Source organism: Anarhichas minor, unplaced genomic scaffold (genome assembly GCF_050575085.1).
Source record: "Anarhichas minor isolate MPS153535 unplaced genomic scaffold, ASM5057508v1 ptg000011l, whole genome shotgun sequence".
Classification (NCBI taxonomy): domain Eukaryota; kingdom Metazoa; phylum Chordata; class Actinopteri; order Perciformes; family Anarhichadidae; genus Anarhichas; species Anarhichas minor.
Window position 1 is genome coordinate 12,272,208 of NW_027466457.1, and position 19,763 is coordinate 12,291,970.

The 19,763-nt window shown below is 40.4% G+C and overlaps 1 pseudogene; it reads right to left on the reverse strand.

The window, feature by feature from the left end:
* Positions 1-9,475: 9,475 nt before the first annotated feature.
* LOC142947681 (forkhead box protein P1-like) lies at positions 9,476-17,011 on the reverse strand (annotated as a pseudogene).
* Positions 17,012-19,763: the final 2,752 nt, after the last annotated feature.

The following is a 19,763-nucleotide window of genomic DNA, read 5'->3' on the forward strand; positions in this document are numbered from 1 at the left end:
GAGGAGGTTACAACCATTGTCATAAAGCTTTGGAGGCGTGCGAGAATACTAATAGACAGATTCTGAAGAGAGAAAGTGTTGAAAGGGTTGTTTGTGAAAAGCAGCTCAGCTTTAAAACAAACCGCTCCTCACTGGGTCATCCTCCAGCTGAGATGCCCAGTCTCGTTATCTCAGACTGCCAGTCCGACAACTCTTAAGAAAGAACAAGGTGTCGGTGTTCAACCTCAAGCCGAGGACGCGTCATTAGGTTGTCAACTGAACGGGCCATTTTATTTATATATCTTTACTACCGTGATAGGAATGTGCAAATGCATCTCTCAAACCCAAATATGAGCATGACACAAAACAATATAAGAAAAGTCAAACCTTTTTCAAGCCGTATTAACAAGAATGCTCCTCTATTTATTTAAGTGGTAATTTATACTTAATGTGAATTGTATTCCCCAGCATGACGGTCCTAATCAGGGGTCTCAATCTACGGGTACATGAGACAATCCTCACAGTTAAGTAGCTGGAACGGGAAAATATTTGTCATTCTAGACAGATAGACTGACATCTATTGACCCGATAGTTACGAACTAATTGCCATTTGGTCGACCTAATTACAGAACAGAAATGTCTCCGTCTCCTGCATCCTATTGTACCAAAAGCTGCTAGTTTAATTATTTCTATTTGTACCACAATAAAATGAAAAGGCATCATTTTCATCAAAATTATTTTAGTGGTGATTTCAAATCATTACTCCACAGCAAAAATATACATCCCTCTTAAAACAATGCATTGCTGTGTGGCTGTGGTTCTGAATTCACTCTGACAATACCAGCTGCTTATTGTGGAGGTAGACGTCAGCTGTGGGTAAAGGGTATAACAAATTGAGGGGGACAAGTGGAACAAACCAGAGTGTTTATTTGTTGGTGTATGCTCGCCATGCTCTAAATTGGACGTCACTGCTGTTTCTTGTCAGTAGCAGAATCGGAATGCGTTGTGGGCAAAAGAGATACTTAAATTTGATTTACTCGCTCTAACATGATTTAAATGAGCCTCTTGGCTCGCCCGGACAGATTGACAGTGCTGTCTTTATCGCCGCTTTGTTTTATTTTTGGCTGTTTACTCTGCCTGTCTGCTGTCATCTCACGCGACGACTTTAAAGGAGCCCGCTTCGATCTTCCAAGATCTGGAGAGAATAAGCATCCTTTTATGTTCCAAGTGCTTTTTATGCCACATATGAAAAAGGATTCACGAGAGAGCTGACAAGTTTTTTGTCGCCCTGTTCCTCAGCTGCAAAGAGCTGTGCAGGGAGAAGTCAAACCTGCAATCTTACAACATGAGAACCCGTACAAAACTGAGCAAAGAGGCTAGACCCCTCTGGGTCAGGGTCTTGCTGGGTCAAAGTCGTTAAATGAAACTTGATGTACAAACAAAAAGCTGTATTTCTGGAGAATAAAGCCTGAATCTGGAATGCACTGTAGTTTGTACATGCTGCAAGTTTCTGTTCTTGTTTGTTTGAGTATTATTGAGCCCCACTCTGGCTTCAATTTTATTCACCCTGTCTATCCAAAGGAATTTAACAAGCAGAACAAATTACCTTGACACATTTCTTTTAACATTTCAAAAGGTCCTTGAATCTAATTTCCACTAAATCAACCAGGCAATAAATAATGCATCCTTTTCCCTCAGCGTGGTTGCTGTTGCAATCATATGAGAAGGCACAGATGTTAAAGGAATAGGAAATACACTCATTTGCTTTCTTGCAAGTCAGATACGTAGATTTACACCGCTCTCATGACTGGAGCGTTGGCGCCGGAGCCAGGAGGCGGTTAGCTTAGCTTAGCATGAAGACTGTAAACAGGGGTTGACAGCTAGCCTGGTAACCTCATGGTGATGACAATACTCCAGGAAGTCAATGCTCCATGCCACAAAGAGTCCATCAAATAACCCCTGTGGTACTGCTCTGTGCACAATGACCAATGAATGAGCTGTAGAGGTGCCGATAGGCAGATGCTAAACTATCTTTCTCTTGCTAGCTTCATATTTAACGGACAAATATGAGAGTGGTATCAACGTGCTCGTCTAACTCGACGAAAAAGTGAATATGCGTATCTCCCAAAATGTCAAACTATTCTTTTAAGTATGGATAGGGGAGGTGATTAGCTTAGCTTAGCATAAAGACTGGAATAGTGGGTAAACTGCTAGCTTGGCTCCATCCAAAATTCAGAATTGTGCTGACCAGCACCTCTATATCTCACATAAGTAACAAACTGTATCTCGTTTGTTTAATCTGTACACAAACAGAAGTGTAGAAACGCCTGTTTGTGCTTTAGCATGGATTAACACCATATAAGCCTAAGTGTGGATATCGATGTTCTTATCTACTTCTTGGACAATTATTATTGTTATTATTATTTTAAAGTGCTTTAGGTCACGACGAAGAGTGTGAAGCACTAAAATAACATCTTCCCTCTTTGGAAAGCGACCGTCAAAAGTTTTAGCAGCATGTGGTGGAAGAATTATTAGTAGATGGATGAGGTGATCACAAAGACTTGCTTGTTTGAAGCTGTCCACAACTTTGAGAATAAGACGTTTAGTCAAAAGAAATGTCATTGCCGTCCTAATGAATTCCACGTTGGCTTTTAATGTCTTTCGTTTCAGTCTTGCCACATGTCTTATAGATTAGTCCTCAGGCCTGACGGTGTGCTAGCTGCGATGGCAGATCTCGCAGCACTCCAGACAAAACTCTAGACACTCGGTCGGCTCGCAGCAAGACTCGAACAGCACCGAGTGGCAGTGGGCGTGGCAGTTGAGCTCCTCCACGGGCGCCTCCTGGATGGCCGAACAGCAGCGGGCGCAGGCGTGGCAGCAGCAGGAGCAGAGGGTGTCCAGGCAGGAGGAACAGGCCTCCAACAGACCCAGGAGCAGCACGGAGCACTGGCACGAAAGGCATGCCAGCAGCAGGTGTAAACAGGAGTCTGTGGGTGAGGAAAAAAAGAGGATTTAGCCACGAATATCACATTTGAGGTCACAGAATTGCTATTGTATGTTCTAAAAGCCTGTCAGACACCATCACAATCGGGGACTAATGATTCTATTAACCCCAAATTAATCTCTTGCATGTTTATTTGTCGTGCCAACTAGAACTTAAAAGACAAACTACGCCACTGCCGTGATCAAGTGTGATTGTGTTTACTTAATCACAGAGCTCCGTTCAGTCCTCAGGGGAAAATGAAAAAGGCCAGCGAGGTTTCCAGCGATGAACAACAACTAGGAGGAAGCTGTCACGAGATAATTGCTCTCCCACCCAAATTAGGTGCAGATGAAATTGCATGCATTAACCCCACTGGTGTGTTACAGTGCATCTCCTGCGAGTCCTAACCGTTGTGTTGTTACTCAGCTACCGTTTTCATCCTCACAAGGACCAGAAAGTGAGTGAGCTCATGCAAATTGAGCTGTTTTATTCTGTTTACTCAAGGAAGTAAATGAAAAGCAGGCGGCAGAATTCCCTGGGGAGTGGGGTTCAGCATTTTCCTGCTTAGCCGCTCGAATTATACACCCCGCACATAACTTATGCTAATATCTATATATATATATGTGTGTAGATGAAAAAGGAGCATTATGTGTGGCTACCGTATTGATTTAATGCATAACTTCAGAGAGATAACAACATGAACACAAGGATAAACAAGGAGTGGCCCGCTGCACGCTTTGATAAAACTGGACGAAAGTGCAGCAGTTTGAAAGTCTTCAAGGGAAACTTTGCGTTTGTAAGGAGATGGATTGTCTATGGTGGGAACCCAGAAAATCAATTAAATGTTTTTTGCCCTCACTGTAACTTATTTTCCCATAACGTGAATTTAATAAGGCTCAGTCCAGAATATGTACCGTCATACAGTATTTAATGCATTTATACATATAAAAGTAGATAGAAAAAGTAAGATCAGCAACGGAAATGTTTTATATCGATGTAAAACGTATTTAATTACTACCTTTATTGAGATCAATGTGTCAATTTATTAGGATATCAATTGTAGATCATATTGTCCAGTCAAATTTAAACAGCGTGGAAGTGAAGGCACATTATTGTTCCTACCAGCAGGTGTAGCAGTAGGTTGGTGTGAGCCAGACACGCTGCCCCTGCTCCTCCTGCTCCTCCTGCTCCTCCTGCTCCTCTTGCTGCTGCTGCTGCGCACCGACAGGCTGGAGCCCTGCAGTCGGCTCTGGCCCGGTGACGGAGGGGGGAGTCTGTGGTCTGGGACTGTGAGGCCACATCGTAGGCAGGTCTGTAGGTCACACTGAGGCTCCTTAAACCCCGCTGCCTCCTGTGAGGCCTCTGCTGGTGCGGCTGCAGCAGGCTGAGGCTGGGCTGGGCAAAAAGACAGACACACTTCCAGTGAAGATTGTCCTCCTACATCGTCACAGAACAGGAATAGAATTCCTTTGTGATGAAAGCTTCTGAGTGAGCACAAAGCAGATTCAAGCTGTAATCAATCTGGAATTTAATTATTAGAAACAGACTGGTAATTGTAAACCAGTTTTGGAATATAAAGCCTTCGTTTTGCACCCAGGAATACTAATATTAATTATACAGCACTTTTCAAGCTCAAGCACAAATAATTACAGAATAAACAAATAAAACAGAAACTCAAAAAACAAAAATGAACAACATGAAACACATAAATCAAACGTTCATACATAAACAGATGGGTATGCATGTGCAAAATAAAATAAAATAATTATGTATAGTTGTAAGGTGTGGATGGGAGAAATAGATGAAATCTAAGTAAAGGAAATAACCACATATATAAACAAATAAGATGCAAATATAGGAGGTGTTCTCAAATATAACGAATATAATGCTGCTAAAGTTAAAATAAAATAGCAGAAAATAGTAATACCAACAGGATATACATGCTCAATTAACATTTTCTCCAGATGTTTTACATCTAGTTTTGGTCACTGTATTGTTTGCTGTACAGATCTCACGCTTTCCACTTACTGCGGATGAGGTCAGTGGGGGGGGGGGGGGGTATTTCCTCTGCTAACAGGGTCACATGCTGAAAGGATTCCCCGTGCTGATTGTAAAGACTCACTAACTTGAGACACATCAGAAGAAAGTAACGTTAGCTGACGAGCCATCGAAAGACAAGACGGATTCCTCACCGACCACAAAATTCACTTTACGTACATTGTTTCACATAAAGACAGCAGTCATTTATCAAAATCACTATTATTTAATATATGCAGCGTAATCCTGTCTTAAAGAGCTTCTCACATCAATAATTAAGATGCTTCAGTGTCCCATGGTGTTCATTGTGTTTCAGGACTTTTACCGCCCAAGTTTCTTCAGGTAACACTGAAAACTTTCACTATTGCTGGGATACAAATGGTCCTAAAAATATTGTCCCTTTCATTTGAAGCTTCATAAGAAGTGGCCATAGCAGCAGCTCATATGTGTGAAGAAAAATAAGCTGCTTTTACAGCTTATTTCAGGTCAGGTGATGATGAGTACTTGCCTTTAGTCAGGTTGCTCGGTTCCTCCGTCCCGTCCACAAGTAAATGGTCTGCTGGCAACATGTCTGACACTCATGACTGCTCAGGGTCTCTGTTACACTTTGTTCAACCGTTCACCTTTTTGCTTCTGTCAGCACCAAGAGGTCAGGAAACCTCCAACAACACCCAACATGCCGACCTGAGTCACCGCTCAGGAGACTGTGAGCTGTACTGTGTGTGTGTGTGGGGGGGGGGGGGGGGGGGGGTGTTTTGTTGTTGTTCAGTGACTTAGTAATACTCCCCTTCCCAGCAGATCACCGATTGGCCGCTCTAAACATGCTGATCACAGAACAGCAGACGTGGTCGAGGCTTTGCTCTGTGACTCTACGTCGCCTCCTCTGTTCTGCTTTTAGTCACCTAACACAATGGAGACACATGCCCCACAAGTGTGTTAGCTGAATACTGTGTGTTTGCAAGCTCTCTCGCCCTCTCATCTCATACAAACCTGTCAAACACTATCAAGCCTGCATTATGCAATTACTAATTTGCTCTGTAATTAGGTAATTCATGCTTCAGAATTAATAGTTTGTTTGTCAGTATTTATTTCGATGTCATGCCAAACGTTTGGCCCATCCCACATGTGATAAGACACAGCTTTATTTATTTCTTTGACCTTTATTTAACCAAGGGGGAGTTTCAATTGAGATTAAAGATCTCTTTTTTTTATGCCGAGAAAGGCGGCACCTCAAATGTTGCAGAAACAAAAGCAAACCACATGGAACACAAAAAGCCAACAAAGAACAAATCACAGAATCATAAAATATCAAAAACATTTATCAACATTCTTCACAAGTCATCAAAACATAAGGCACCAATCAATCAAAACGTTCCAGATGTGCCTGCCTCCAAGTCATTTAAATTGCCTCTAAATGCAGAGAGACCAGCTCCTGAAGATTCAGGTGATTTAACTGATTCCAACCAGAGGAAACAAACAGCATTACTTCAACACTCTTTCCCAGTTCAGTCCTGGCTTTAGGGCGAATAGTAGAAACAATCCTGGGAGCGTAGACAATAACTTGCCATGCTTTTTTTTGAAGGATAGGTAAGAAAGAAGCAGACCAAGGATAGCCTTATGAATAAGAATATGCCAGTGAATGAAGTCTACAAGTGGCAGACTATCCAACCAGAGCACATGAAGAACAATGGTGAGTGAGGGCTTTAGAATGTGTAATAAATCTCTGTGCTCCATAGAAAGTCGTTTGGCATTACAAAGATACATGTATGCGAACAACATCGCCAGAGTCCAGCACTTTTGAGCCTGAAGGAAAAGGCAAGAATTGTTTCTAAAATTAAAACCAAATTCAAAAATATTTTCAGGTAAAACTTAAACTGTACAAAACAACAACAAAAAACATTGGTTATAACATTGTTCTAGATACTTTAATATTGCATATTTATGTGCAAAATGTCAAGTAAGCCCTCATTATTGCACACAAATGAACAGACTCATTGATCTATGATTCTTTTAATTACTGTTTGACGAAAAAAAGGTCTCCTGACTAGCTTTTAACGCAATCTCATGGTCTGTCTCAGTGGATGGAGTTTGCGTGTTCACGGCTCATCTAAACGAGCCGTGTTACCTTCGACAGCCGTTAACATGCAGTAAAATGTAAATGTCTTCATGCATTTTTTAAACACTAAGTATGTACTTTGAGAGCACAGTAATCAATCAATCACTATCTCAGAGTTTGTATTTCAACTTCCCAGAACAAAATCAAACCATTTTACCATAAGTAATCAGTCAGTGACATTTAAATCTTCGTCTGTGCAAATGTTGTTTTCCCACAGAGGAGGATTTTTTTGAAGAGATTGGACACATGGACGACAGCATCATCATTACGTGCTGATGAGATGAACAGAGAACAGCCCTCTGTGACGGCTTGTTGACTAAGTGCTGTCAAAAGTGCTGCGCAGAAAAAACATGTCGACTTGCCCGCCTCACAGTGAGTATATGGCACATCAAAGCAACACATAAGTGAAGCTGTTGAAGTTGTCTAGCGCCATGCTAACTTTCAGTCAGTGAACGCAGCGTGGAGAGGCAGTCAGAAGAAAATGTCATCTAATAGGCTGACAGCGAATCAAAGGAAGCCCTGAGAGGCAACAGCAAACTTAAAGCTAACTTGATATCAGCAAAGACAATTACTGACATTAGTCAAAACAGGGAGCTGAAGAATCTCAGGCCTTTGTTCTGCATTCGGTAGTGAAGTCTACAGTTTCACTTGATGGTGCTCATCAGTGGAGGAGACGGCGTGATGCCATTGTTTATTCGTTTATTTTATTATTTTACGTGATGGTGTGATGAAAAGGAGAATAAAGTCAAATCTTTTTTTCAGTGATCATCAAAAGACAAATAGCCATAAATATTGTGTGTTTAAAAATGATTAGTTCAGAAACGACAATCTGTTGTTCATATAATGATGCTCATCATTATTATTTGTAGTAGGTATTTTACAGTATGGCACCTTTAATTAATGCACAGTCGTACATGCATTTGTACTGTCCTCGTATACGACACAACTATCATTGTGTTCACACCATCTACATAAACACATTGCTAAATACACATTCAAAATTGCATTTTGCTGCAATATTGTGGAGGATTTGGATTGCACTGAATAGCTGATGTATGAAAAGATTTAAAATTACATTATTATCTTAATCCTCATTAGAATTAGACAAACTGAGCAGCATGACCCTGCTCCTGCTATTTGTACTAGTCAAAAAATGTAAAATAGCCGTTTACACTCTCACAGGTGTATCCATGTTAAGACAGTGGCAGCGTGTGCTGTTAGTATACTGGTGGTGGGTAACAAAGTCTAACAGCATAACATTTAACTGAACGCAAATGTCTTTATTACACCATTTAATTACAGGTGAGAATGATAAAAATAAACAGCATTCATTTACAAACAATTAACACTTACATATATTTATTACATCGCAATCAGACACTTTGGACATGTAATTACAAAAACATGTATAAATACAGATATTTGTATGTGCACAGCTTCTATTGTAAATACTCAAAATGTTATACAAGAGGAATGTGTGGAATCTGTATTACAGTGGAAACAGCGCCGTATTGAATACATAAGTTACACACAGAGAAACACACGAGACGTAGTGACTTTACTTACTTTTTAAGAAAATGAACATCGATGAATCACATTTCAACCGGCTCATTGTACAAAGACGACAGAGAAGAAGCCACAGCACAGACTGCAGGTTATCAAATATTTAATAACAGAAAGCCGTCACCACAGAACATCTCTCTCTTTGCTTTAATGTAGCATTCACATTCAACCTGTGCTATTTATTTGAGCTATCACAATAAACAGACAACACATTCATTCTCTTCGTCATGGTGAAAAAGACACAATTTCTTCCAAACTATCAGATCCCAGCTCTATCTTTGACTGCGTACATTCTCCTCTAATGTTTACTTGATGCTTGTCATGATGCACTTTTCTTGGACACGTCTCCTTTGAAAAAAAAATCAACATCAAATGAGAGCAGCTGTACGGCTTTAAATACATTGAATCTCATATTTCACTAAACTTTTAGTTCTTTTATCACGTTTGACCTATAGATTTAAATATTTTTTTCTTCAGCTGATCATAAAAGCAGAAAATTATCAATTTGTAGGTGGTATTATATTGTACTTCAAAGAAAAAGTGTTCTGCTGCAGACACGTCAACAAAATCAGTTTTCATGTGTATGAATATATGAATCATATAATAAACCACATATGGAATATGACCATTTTGATGTATATTTGTCTTGGTGAGAATTTCAGGCCTCCTGGCTCAACACACTGAAGATCAACATGATGGTATAACATGTAAACTGTGGTCTACGTCCCTGAATGTTCAAAGAAGGATTACTTTACTGCTTTGCAACTGATTACTGGAAGTCTGAAGCTCTTCTCTTGTCATTCAAGGCCAAACAAAAGCTCCTCGTCGTGCTGCAGACTGGCTGCTTTCACTGTTGGCATCAGAGATTCCTGGTCATCAAGATTCAGCGCTTCGTCTTTCAGGAAAAGAGACCTTCAAGGGGTGAACAACAAAGACGTGTTGATCAATTATTTCAGCATATCAGTCGTTTCATAGATTTTTGGAGTCCGCATTAAGTAAAACTCACTGCTGGACTTACACGGGAGGGAAGTTTTGTTTACTGCGGCTGTTGCTGTTTGTTGCGTTGCTCTCCTGTGTTTGACTCCTGGAGTCTCTGCTGACACACTCCTTGAATCCTGTCAGTTCAGCCACCGCCGTCTACAAAGAAGAAGAGGAAGAAATCAAACGGAGACTCCGGTTCAATCTCCTCTAATCAGGAAGGTGCGCGCTAACCCTCTCACCTGTAAGCTGGCATGCAGAACGGTCCCAAAATCGAGGTTGGAGGACACGTTTTTCATCAGCGATGGACTCCTGTGGAATAAACCAAGGTAACAGAATTTAGAAATGGACACAATCCTTGTCTGATTCATGGCAAGCAAATCAATACCTTGTATATATTAAAGCCACAACGTGGTAAACAGCAATAGTTTGAGGCAAGGTCAGTTATAATGACAAATAATTCAGTCGCATGAAGAAAGTCAGAAGGAGCCTTCAACTAGAACCTTGAAGCTGTCACCAGTCTTATTTATCATTCATTTCCTGAGGCTTATTAAGGAGAACACACCTGCTCTATGGGTGCAATAATGAAACTATTATGACACCGGAGCACCCAGTGCAGCGCTGTACACAAGACAATATATCGTGTCAATTCTAACTTGATGGCAACACATTGGTGTCTAAACCAATCACAGATTTAAAAGTATTATTATTCATAAGAAAAGGTCTGATATAATAGACAATTGTTTTTTTATCCAGTCTTCATCTTCTTGCTGTGCTTTAAATCCCACAACAGTGGCAATTACAAGGATTTGCATGTTAATTAGCCTACACTCCAATAAATATAAGCGTACACCTACACACACCGCCGTGATTCTGCTTGAATACTAAAGCAAAAGTGAGAAACCCTCGAGTATCTTAGCTTCGGCACGTGTTGCCAATGAAATGGAATCAATTATTATCTTGGACAGATGAAAGAAATGTCTTAAATATCATTATATTTGGACTGAAATATGTGCAGGTACCTGATACCAAACCTGTGATAAACAGGAAGTCATCTACCGTACCCTGTGATCCTCTGAGATCTCCTCCTCTGGTATTCCAACTCGTCCACCGTCCACACCGCGCCTTTCACATTCTCCACACGCACAAAACACTTGTGCAGGCTCAGGTTGTGGCGCACCGCGTTCTGATCCAGAGAAAATCAGAGCGAAGGAGATATTACTGAGTACATGCTGCCTAAATCAGGTATGACACACACCGGGATCACAGAGTTAATTATCAGAGGGGGGGGGGGGGGTACCTTCCAAGTGGCAGCGTTGCGTCTGAAATAAGCAAACGTCCGTGTGAACCAGTTGTATATCTCGTTGAGTGTTAGTTGCATGTCTGTTGTTTCCATAATAGCCTGTAGATGGAGAGGAAATAAAAAACAACTGTAGCACATTACAGGATCAGATTACAGCCCTGACTTCTTCACCTCTGATCCAAGGAGGGAGGAAACAGTCTCACACTCAAAACTGTCACGTAGTCTTTTCATTTTCTTATTCTATGAATAAAATACCTTTATTAGGATGAAAAGGTTCATTTTCATGATTGAGTAATCTGCCTAAGTATGATTAATCCTTTATCCAATCCATTGTTTGATGTTAGAAATGTCAGTAAATAGCCCAAAGCCCAAGTTGACCAATATATTCTTATTTTTTTTGGTTTGATGAACACAAAGATATTACGTTTCCTATCACAAACCAGCAAATAATCATATTTAAGAAACTGGAACCAGCAGATTTTTAGCTTGAAAAGTTACTTTATCAACATGATAAATCGACAAAATTGTTGCCTATTTTCTGTCAATTTTCCGCTGTAGACAGTTAATTAATAAATGAGCTCACATGGCAATCAACATGAATGTAGAAACACAGAACATAGAGACATTGTTTTTCTCCTTATTCACATTATAAGTACCAGAGAATACAAAATATAAAAACAAACTGAAAAAATCACTGTCGAGAAAACATCTGGGCATTTGAATTGCAAATTAAGCAATTAGTCTACGTAGCTATTTAAATATTATAAACATATGTCATCTAAAATACCTATACAATGTTTAAAGTTGAATAAAGACAGAAATCTATTCCAATGCATAGGCCGTACCTGTCTTATGAGTGTTGCGTAGGTGAAAGGTGGTCTGATATCGGTGTTCTTGTAAAGCTCATATTCATTTTCTGAAACAAGACAAAACATAGTAAATGGACAATGTCCTGTGAAGTGTTTCTCTTCTGCATGAACATATAAATGACGACAGTATTAGGTTTACCCGAAGACAGTGAGTAGACCAAAGGGTGATGGCGACGTCTTAAGGCCCCGTCATATGACGTGTGAGCGGGCGACTCTTCTTCACACACCTGGGATGGAGTGCTGACGGGGGCCAGGGGTTGTGGGGACACCTGGGGCGAGTCTGACGGACTCAGCGAGGGCAGGTTATTGGGGGCAGCGACCGAGCCGAGCTGAGAGCGACGCAAGCAGATGATACAAGTTAACAAAGGAGCAAGTGGAATGAAAAGACTGACAGAGAAACAAAAACAGAGCGGGAGAGTGTAACAGAGCAATTTGATTCGCCTCCTCAGAGGTGATTCCACTAATATCGCAAGAGGAAGGAAGCCAATTATTGTTAATTATAGGGTGAAATTGTTTGGTGAGTGTTTTGATTATGGTGCAATATTTGCAAGATTAACAACTGATTAGCTTCCACATTACGAGAGCATGTCTGCTGTCTGAAAACACAATGGCAGCCATCTGGTACCAACAGCTGGGCACCGAAAGGAAGCGCTCGGGACTCACATCGTGCAGTGAGTCACACTCAATGAGAATGGAGATCTCAACAAAGGAAAAGTGGGAAAGTATTTTGAGAGTAAAGGTGAAAAGGTGCAAAATGATGAAACTTTTTCAAGAAATACATTTGTGATCCGATCTGGCATACGTTTTCTGACCAGGTTCAAATATTTCTGATGCAGGTGTGTCCTGTACTTGTGTTTTTTTTGTTTATATGAAAATCCCAACATATGTTTGCTACTCATCCAACTGTAAAAGATGACCAGGGTCAATTACAGACCGGCGATATCTACATCTGTGCTACACAAGACATTTGCTGCTTTCACTCTCCACCACATATTTGGAGCTCTGCTTACAGCGCCGAAATGCTTTGTCTCTGTCGTTCACACAGCTATTACTGCACGCTATACCTGAAGGCCGCGTGGGTCAGCAGCCGTATCACAGTGGGGCCGCTGTAGACTCGCGGGTGCAGAGATCGACTGAGATTCTAAAGATGGCAGATGCAGGTGAGCCATCATCGCCCGCAGACGCTCCCGTTCTTTGCAGAGCTGTTAGAGGAGATGAAGATAGAGGGGGTTTTGCCTAACTAAAATGAATATTATGGACTAATATTGCCACTATATATATCACGGGTGACATTTTTGTGACATAAAACCTCAAATTTCGTTTGACCCCAAAACAGCACGGGACAGCTTTGCATTGGCCACCAGCTCACATCCAAGCTGCAGCTCTAGCTTTTGTCTTTCCAGCACTCACCTGAAGCTCAAGTTGCTGAACCACCTGCATCTGCACTCTGCACTGCGCTGTGCTTCTGTCATCCAGAGTGTGCTCGCTGCCTATGTGCCTGAAACACACAGAGAGGCGTTAAAGGGACACTCCCCTGGAAATCTGTCTATTGAGCATCAAATACTCAGAGATATAGTGACTGTAGTCAGCTTGAATTCACAGCAGCTACAATGAAAAATGTGTCAAAATCTATCAAAACATTTGTGGAAACTTCTTTCAAACTGCTGGCGACGGAATGAATTTCATGATATTTTCTTGGCTGAGTGAGGAATGTTTGAAGCATTCTGGACATAATGCATCAACAGAGGAGAGGAGGATGATGATGCTCGAGTGGTTTGAGAGGTTTCTATGGATGTTTTGATACGACATGTTTGTTTTTAACGTCTTTTATTCACCATTGAAATACATTGTATATGCAGTGAAGCCACGCTGAGTGACCTTTCAGCCCCAGTTTGTGCTTCTCACGTCTTATTCTTACTTTTAAGTCACAATAGATGAGCATCATTTTGTCTGAAAGATAAATCCTGAGCGAAGAAAAGTCATTTTTACAGCAATGTTAAAAAGAATCTCCAGAATCCTCAAATATTATTCTGTCCTTTTGGGTGAAATAATACTCCATCTTCTGCTCTATGAAAACTATTATTTTCATCCTGTTTCCTATAATTTCCTGTTGACTATAATTACCTCTTGCAGACAAAGGTGGTAGCAGGGAATGACATTTTAATTAAGTTAAAGAGTGTTATTATCAGTTACATTTGATCTTTTATTTCTATTTTTGTTACTTTCATTTATTTTCTATTTTAATACACAATAACATGTTTATATTTCTCTTGTGTCGTACAAAATGAGCAAGGATAAATGTAATTTATGACGACCTAAAGATGTTAAAATTACAACTTGGCAAACTGGTGTGCAGTAGACAGAATGTGTTTTTATCCAGATGTTTATAAGAGTTCTTGATGACTCAGACAATATCTCATCTGTAATGTGTTTAAATGACCTACTGCTTTTTTCAAAGATCACCACAGATGCATCTTTCAGAAAAACGAATGTATCGGCTACAAACATGTCAGGGCCACCAGTCAAGCCTCCAGGAGTATTTGATACTGAAAGAGTTTCACTGAAGTATTCCTTTAAATCAGAAACAGAAAGAGATTAGGAATTAAAACCTACTTGATGAACTGGCTGAAGTTTTCACACACCGACTCACATCCGGGCCAATTACACACACCGTGAGCGTAGAGAGTGTGTGTGGCAGCGCGATCGGCTTTGACAGCACTAGAGTGAAAGTATTGTCATGATTAAAAACCACAGCAACAAAACATGTGCAAACAGCAATAAAACAGATATAAAAGGCTTTTCTTTTCTTTTGCAGGTGGCAGGAAGTGACAGAGAGAGGTGGAGGGGAGCAAGTGGAAAACAAATGGAAAACTATTTACTTTTGATTTGGGACATGTATTCATGTAAACTTTTTCTTTGCTTCACCACTTCAGGTGGTGGAACACAAAGCAAACAAACAAGACAAAATATATCGTCCCGAGGGGAATTAGTCTTGCTGCAAAAGCAAACAGCTCCTCACCCGCTCCTTGAGAGAAAGAATGACAAGTCTTTGATGTTTAGAAAGAAGCAGTGTCGTCTCAGTTCTCACAATCAGTTTACAGCACCAACAGACAGATCGTACCGTTCTGCCCCGTGAGGAGAAGACGACTGCTGGTCACCGGTCTGCCTCCCCGGGACCTTTGTTGACACGATGTTGTTAGAAGACGAGTCCTGGTTGCTCTTCGATGTGGTTTTATCTTCAGTTGAACCATTTGTGAGCTCTTTCCATATCTGCTGCATCTCCGCAGGGCTGAAACCGGCTAAAACATAAAAAAGAAGCATACAGTATATTGTAAATGTAGTGCTTTTCATGTTGCTGAAGGAAACTGCAACAACAATGCACGGTTAATTATATATTCAAAATGCATTAGGAGCAACTAAATGGCATGTCTTTCTATAATTATATTTCCTCTATAATAAGTATCTTGGTGCTTTTTTACACCTGCGCTTTTTTCATCTGTGCTCCACAGTTTCTACTCATTCGCACCTCAAAGCCTCGGGGCAGGACGGGTAGAGCAACTCTTTCTCATGACCTGCTGTTACCTCCTCACTGTAATCCAGGAATAATTATCACAGCTTGGAAATGAGCAAGGATCAAATTTCTACTTTTAGGTTTTCGCTTTCATCATCGTCTCCTCTGAGTTCAGTGCAGTTATGTAACAGAGCGTAAAATCAACAAGAAACTAATCTTCCTGTGTCGAGGTCTCAGTGACAAAAGCGTACCAGACGCATGTCCATGTTTGTCTATTTTTGTGTCCTCACGATATGACGCAACCTTACCGTCAACTTTACCCTCAAATTACAACACTAAAAATACAGATACTGTACGGACAATTTCAACACAGTACATTCAAAATGTAGCAGCTAACATCACGACACACATAGTGACCTGGAGAGAGGGCAGGAGAGGACAGGACTGGTCTCTGTAACCGGAGCAGCTGCTGCTGTTGCTGCTGGAGCTGGAGGAGCTGCTGGAACACAAGCTGCTGTGCAGGGAGCTGGAGGATGGAGGGGAGACAATTCCACAGAAGGGTGAGATAGTATTCATGTAAAACTCTGCTCACACTTTCTTTTCTTCTGGCAGTTTTAATCCTGGGCTAAAATCAGCAGCATATACTGCATCTGTTAATGCATCCTTCAACAATTACTTCACTTTGGATACAAATCATTGTTCTCAAATCTCAAAAACAAGTGACAAAACACATAAACATGTTCTCTCTTGATTGGACATTGCTGATGGATCCCCTACCGTTTAAATTATTTGTGTCACTTTCAGGAAAAATTATTATAATATTATGAAATTGTTTTTTAATTTATTTAATTGTATTGATATTACTCAAAAGAGCTTTGATGCTAAGATGGGTATGTAAACTTAGTGCAAAACCAGTTAAACAAACTGAAAAAAATAAATGAATTTAAAAAAACAGACCACAAGTAACTCCTCACCTCTTTGACTGTCTTGCTGGGCTTTTGTTGAAGCAGCTGCAGGTGAATCTGTTGTTGTTGCTTCTTGTAAAACTCTTTCAGATGTTGCTGGAAAAACAGTGATGGACCATTTCTATTACATTAAAATGATTATAGACATTTGCCTAATTCTCAAACAACTTACAGTAAAATATGTAAAAGAGTGCAAATACAATTGCCTTCAGTAAAAACACTTTTGTGCATTATTGTAAGCCAAAAACAATAATACATTTTCTTGTAAGAGTTTTTTATATTTGTGTGAGCCAGCTAGTTTGCCTTAGCAGACTAGCTGTTAGCTAATTTACGACATAGCTTACCTTGATTGTTATATGAAAACATTTACTGTTTGAACTTGAACTCGGCTTGGCCTGAGTTTCAACTTGGAATGACAAGCTAACTAGCTAATCAACACACTTAATGTTAACATTGTATTGCATCCACAACTTGTGTTACAGTAGTTTCAGTCCAATACATATTTATACACAAAAAAAAACCTTTTATTCTGCACTGGTATTGGTCAGTTAACCACAGTGCAGTCAATTCTTATTATTAGTTGTAAGGTATCCATATTAGTATTGCATAAATACCTGCTGTAGCAGAAGGGCTTGTTGCTTCTGGTGGATCAGAGCCTGCAGCTGGATGGGGGACAGCAGCTGCTGCATCTGCTGAGGAGCCATCATAGCCAGAAAAACCTTTGAGCAGAAGAGGAAGGATGAAATGATTAAGGACCAAAGTCTACAGAGTGAAGGCAGGAGGACGAGTGAGCGAGACAGAAGGCAAGTGTCAAGTGTTAAACAGTAATAACCATCGAATAGGATTCTTTCCAATCCAATTACAAAACTGTGCTGTCAACCTTTTGTGAACATCATCATGCTGGATTGTGTCATTGACCGTAAATGAGATGGGAGATAGGCTGACCAGTTAATTAGCAACACAATTACATGCTTGTTGTGACTCCTAATAGAAGTGTATGGGTATTAATGAAGGCAAACACTCACAGAATAATAACTGATCTGCACTGTTACTGATTGAGCGACAAATAACAGAGCGGCTGTCTCCTTTTGTATTCAAACAGAGGCCACAGCAATTGCCATGAATGCATTAAGAAACGACACTTACAAATTCAACATGTTGTATTACAAACACTGCCAAAAACAATACTAATGCTGTCAATTGATTGCTGGGGAATATAAAACGTATTCTATGAACAATATGTTTTTTTCTAGATTTAAAACGTCACTTGCTGTATACAGACGTGTGTAAAGGCTGTGACTAGGTTATAGTGAAGCCTTTTGTCTATATTGGAGTAATATCTTAGCGGCTTGCAGGATGTAATGAAAGAGGAACACATCAGGGACCTCGAGTTTGTCATTTGTGTCATCAGATAATACCTCTTGAGACGGATACAGTGGAAATTAGATGACGGATTCACACTTTGGCACAGCAGCAGTACCCATGTGCATTTCTTGTAGGCATTGATGATTTGGTTTTATTTTTTACAAAACTCGACTAATTAATTAGACGATTGCTGAAATTGACAATTTGAAAGACTTTACATTTACAGCCTCTTAAATGTGAGGATTTGCTGCTTTTTCTGTTCAAATCTAATATTTTTTTCGACTAAAGGACCCAGAGACAGTGACAGAAAAATCATACAAAGGAAAGAGAAAGTGGTGGTGGAATAAGCAGAACATGTGCAGCATTTATTTGACTGTTTGCAGTATTTAAACACACAAAGAAAGATTCTCCTAATGTGAGGGGAAAAGGAGAAAGTGGCTTTGCCAAAATTAACTTACTCACCTCACCTAACTAATCGCATAACTAATTAACAATGTGCACCAGCCAATAAACCCAGTGTGTCTACTAAAAATGCACAGGGTACTATAACCTATGTCCTTACCCCACCACGTACCTATTTAATTATTCCGCTATTTAGTGAAACATAACAAGCAGTTTAAAGATATCACTTTGGGATCTGATAAATTGGGATTTTCTGACAATATATTCATTTATAATGAAAACAATTGCTAGTTGCCAACCCAGTCTGACCCTTTTTTGTGTCTTTCCTGAATCTTGTTATGTAGTTTTAAAGAAGGCACTGACATACAGCTGGCTTCATTATCATGCTTTATAAATCACTGGGGAACCATTCGTGGTATGTGGATTGGATGCTACAGTTAGAAAAGAAATACATTACAGATGGAGGTCCTTCTCTTTCATTAAATGAGGAAACCAGTCTTCACTGTAAATGGTCTTCATTTGTATGATTTTGCAGAGTTTGCGGGTTGAAGAGCTTTCATATTACAAGCCATTATTATGTTTTGAAGACTGAAATCACACTCTCTTGCAGACAGGCAGCCTTTGCATCGATGGCGTTTTGACATTTTCACCTACTATGTTCGCTGAAAAATAAAATAAAAATAGCATGTTTAAAAATTCTGCTCACTAGCTTGTGCTAGCAGTGCTGGCAGACCCTTTACAATGGACAGCACCAATGTTTTTTTGTAGGGTCACAAGTTAAGTGTGTTGCACGGATTTAGAAAGTGAATTAAGAGAAAAGGGTACAGCAAAACTGACGAGATGAGGGAACAGACTGAAGGAAATGGCAGTGACCAGGCGTTCATTATCTTGTTGTTTCACTGATCCCCCAGATTAAGATTCCCAGGGACAGAACCACAACGGACAACCATAAAATTGTGTTGGGTCATGCTTATTTGCCTTTCACTTGCATCTGTTTGGCCTAGGTCCGTGGACAATTACTCCTCCCTGACTCTGACTCACAAACTAATAATGAAGGACAAACAGAGTTCTGCGTGTCAACTCCCTGCTCGGATCAGATCTCATAAGAAATCCCTGCCACTGTCAACGGAGCTGCAGTGTCCTGTCAGAGGACGTCCAATATAGAGCCGTCGTGTATTTCTCTTGACATCTGTTTGCCCAAGACTTTTCTATTTCCCGCTTATGAACAGGAGGACGAAGGAAGAAGAGGAGGGCGAGGGGGAGGTTGGGGAGAAGGAGGTGGATGAAGATACCTGTTTATGGTGTAGACACTGCCAGTTTTCTGCACTCACTCCACTGCAGCAGTCCCCATTAGCTACTCTCTCTCCTGCACAGACGTCGGTGTGACTGAGGAGGCTGCTGGCTGGGGTTTGACGGGCTGTCGGGGGACTGAGAGGAGACTCAGGCATTCCAGCTCAGGTCCTAAAAGAAAACAGTCAACCCTAAATAAACTGTGCGACTCAAACACTGCAAATACAGTTCAGCATCATTGCTGAATTACACCTTTGTGTGGCTTTGTGTTAAAGACACGGCAAGAACAAAAATACCAAAGATAATGGGCATGCTTTTTGAGGTGCTGGCTAATAGGACATACAAAGAGAAAAATAATAAAGTAAAAACTTTTCTTTGCACAACTGCAGTAAACAACACAAG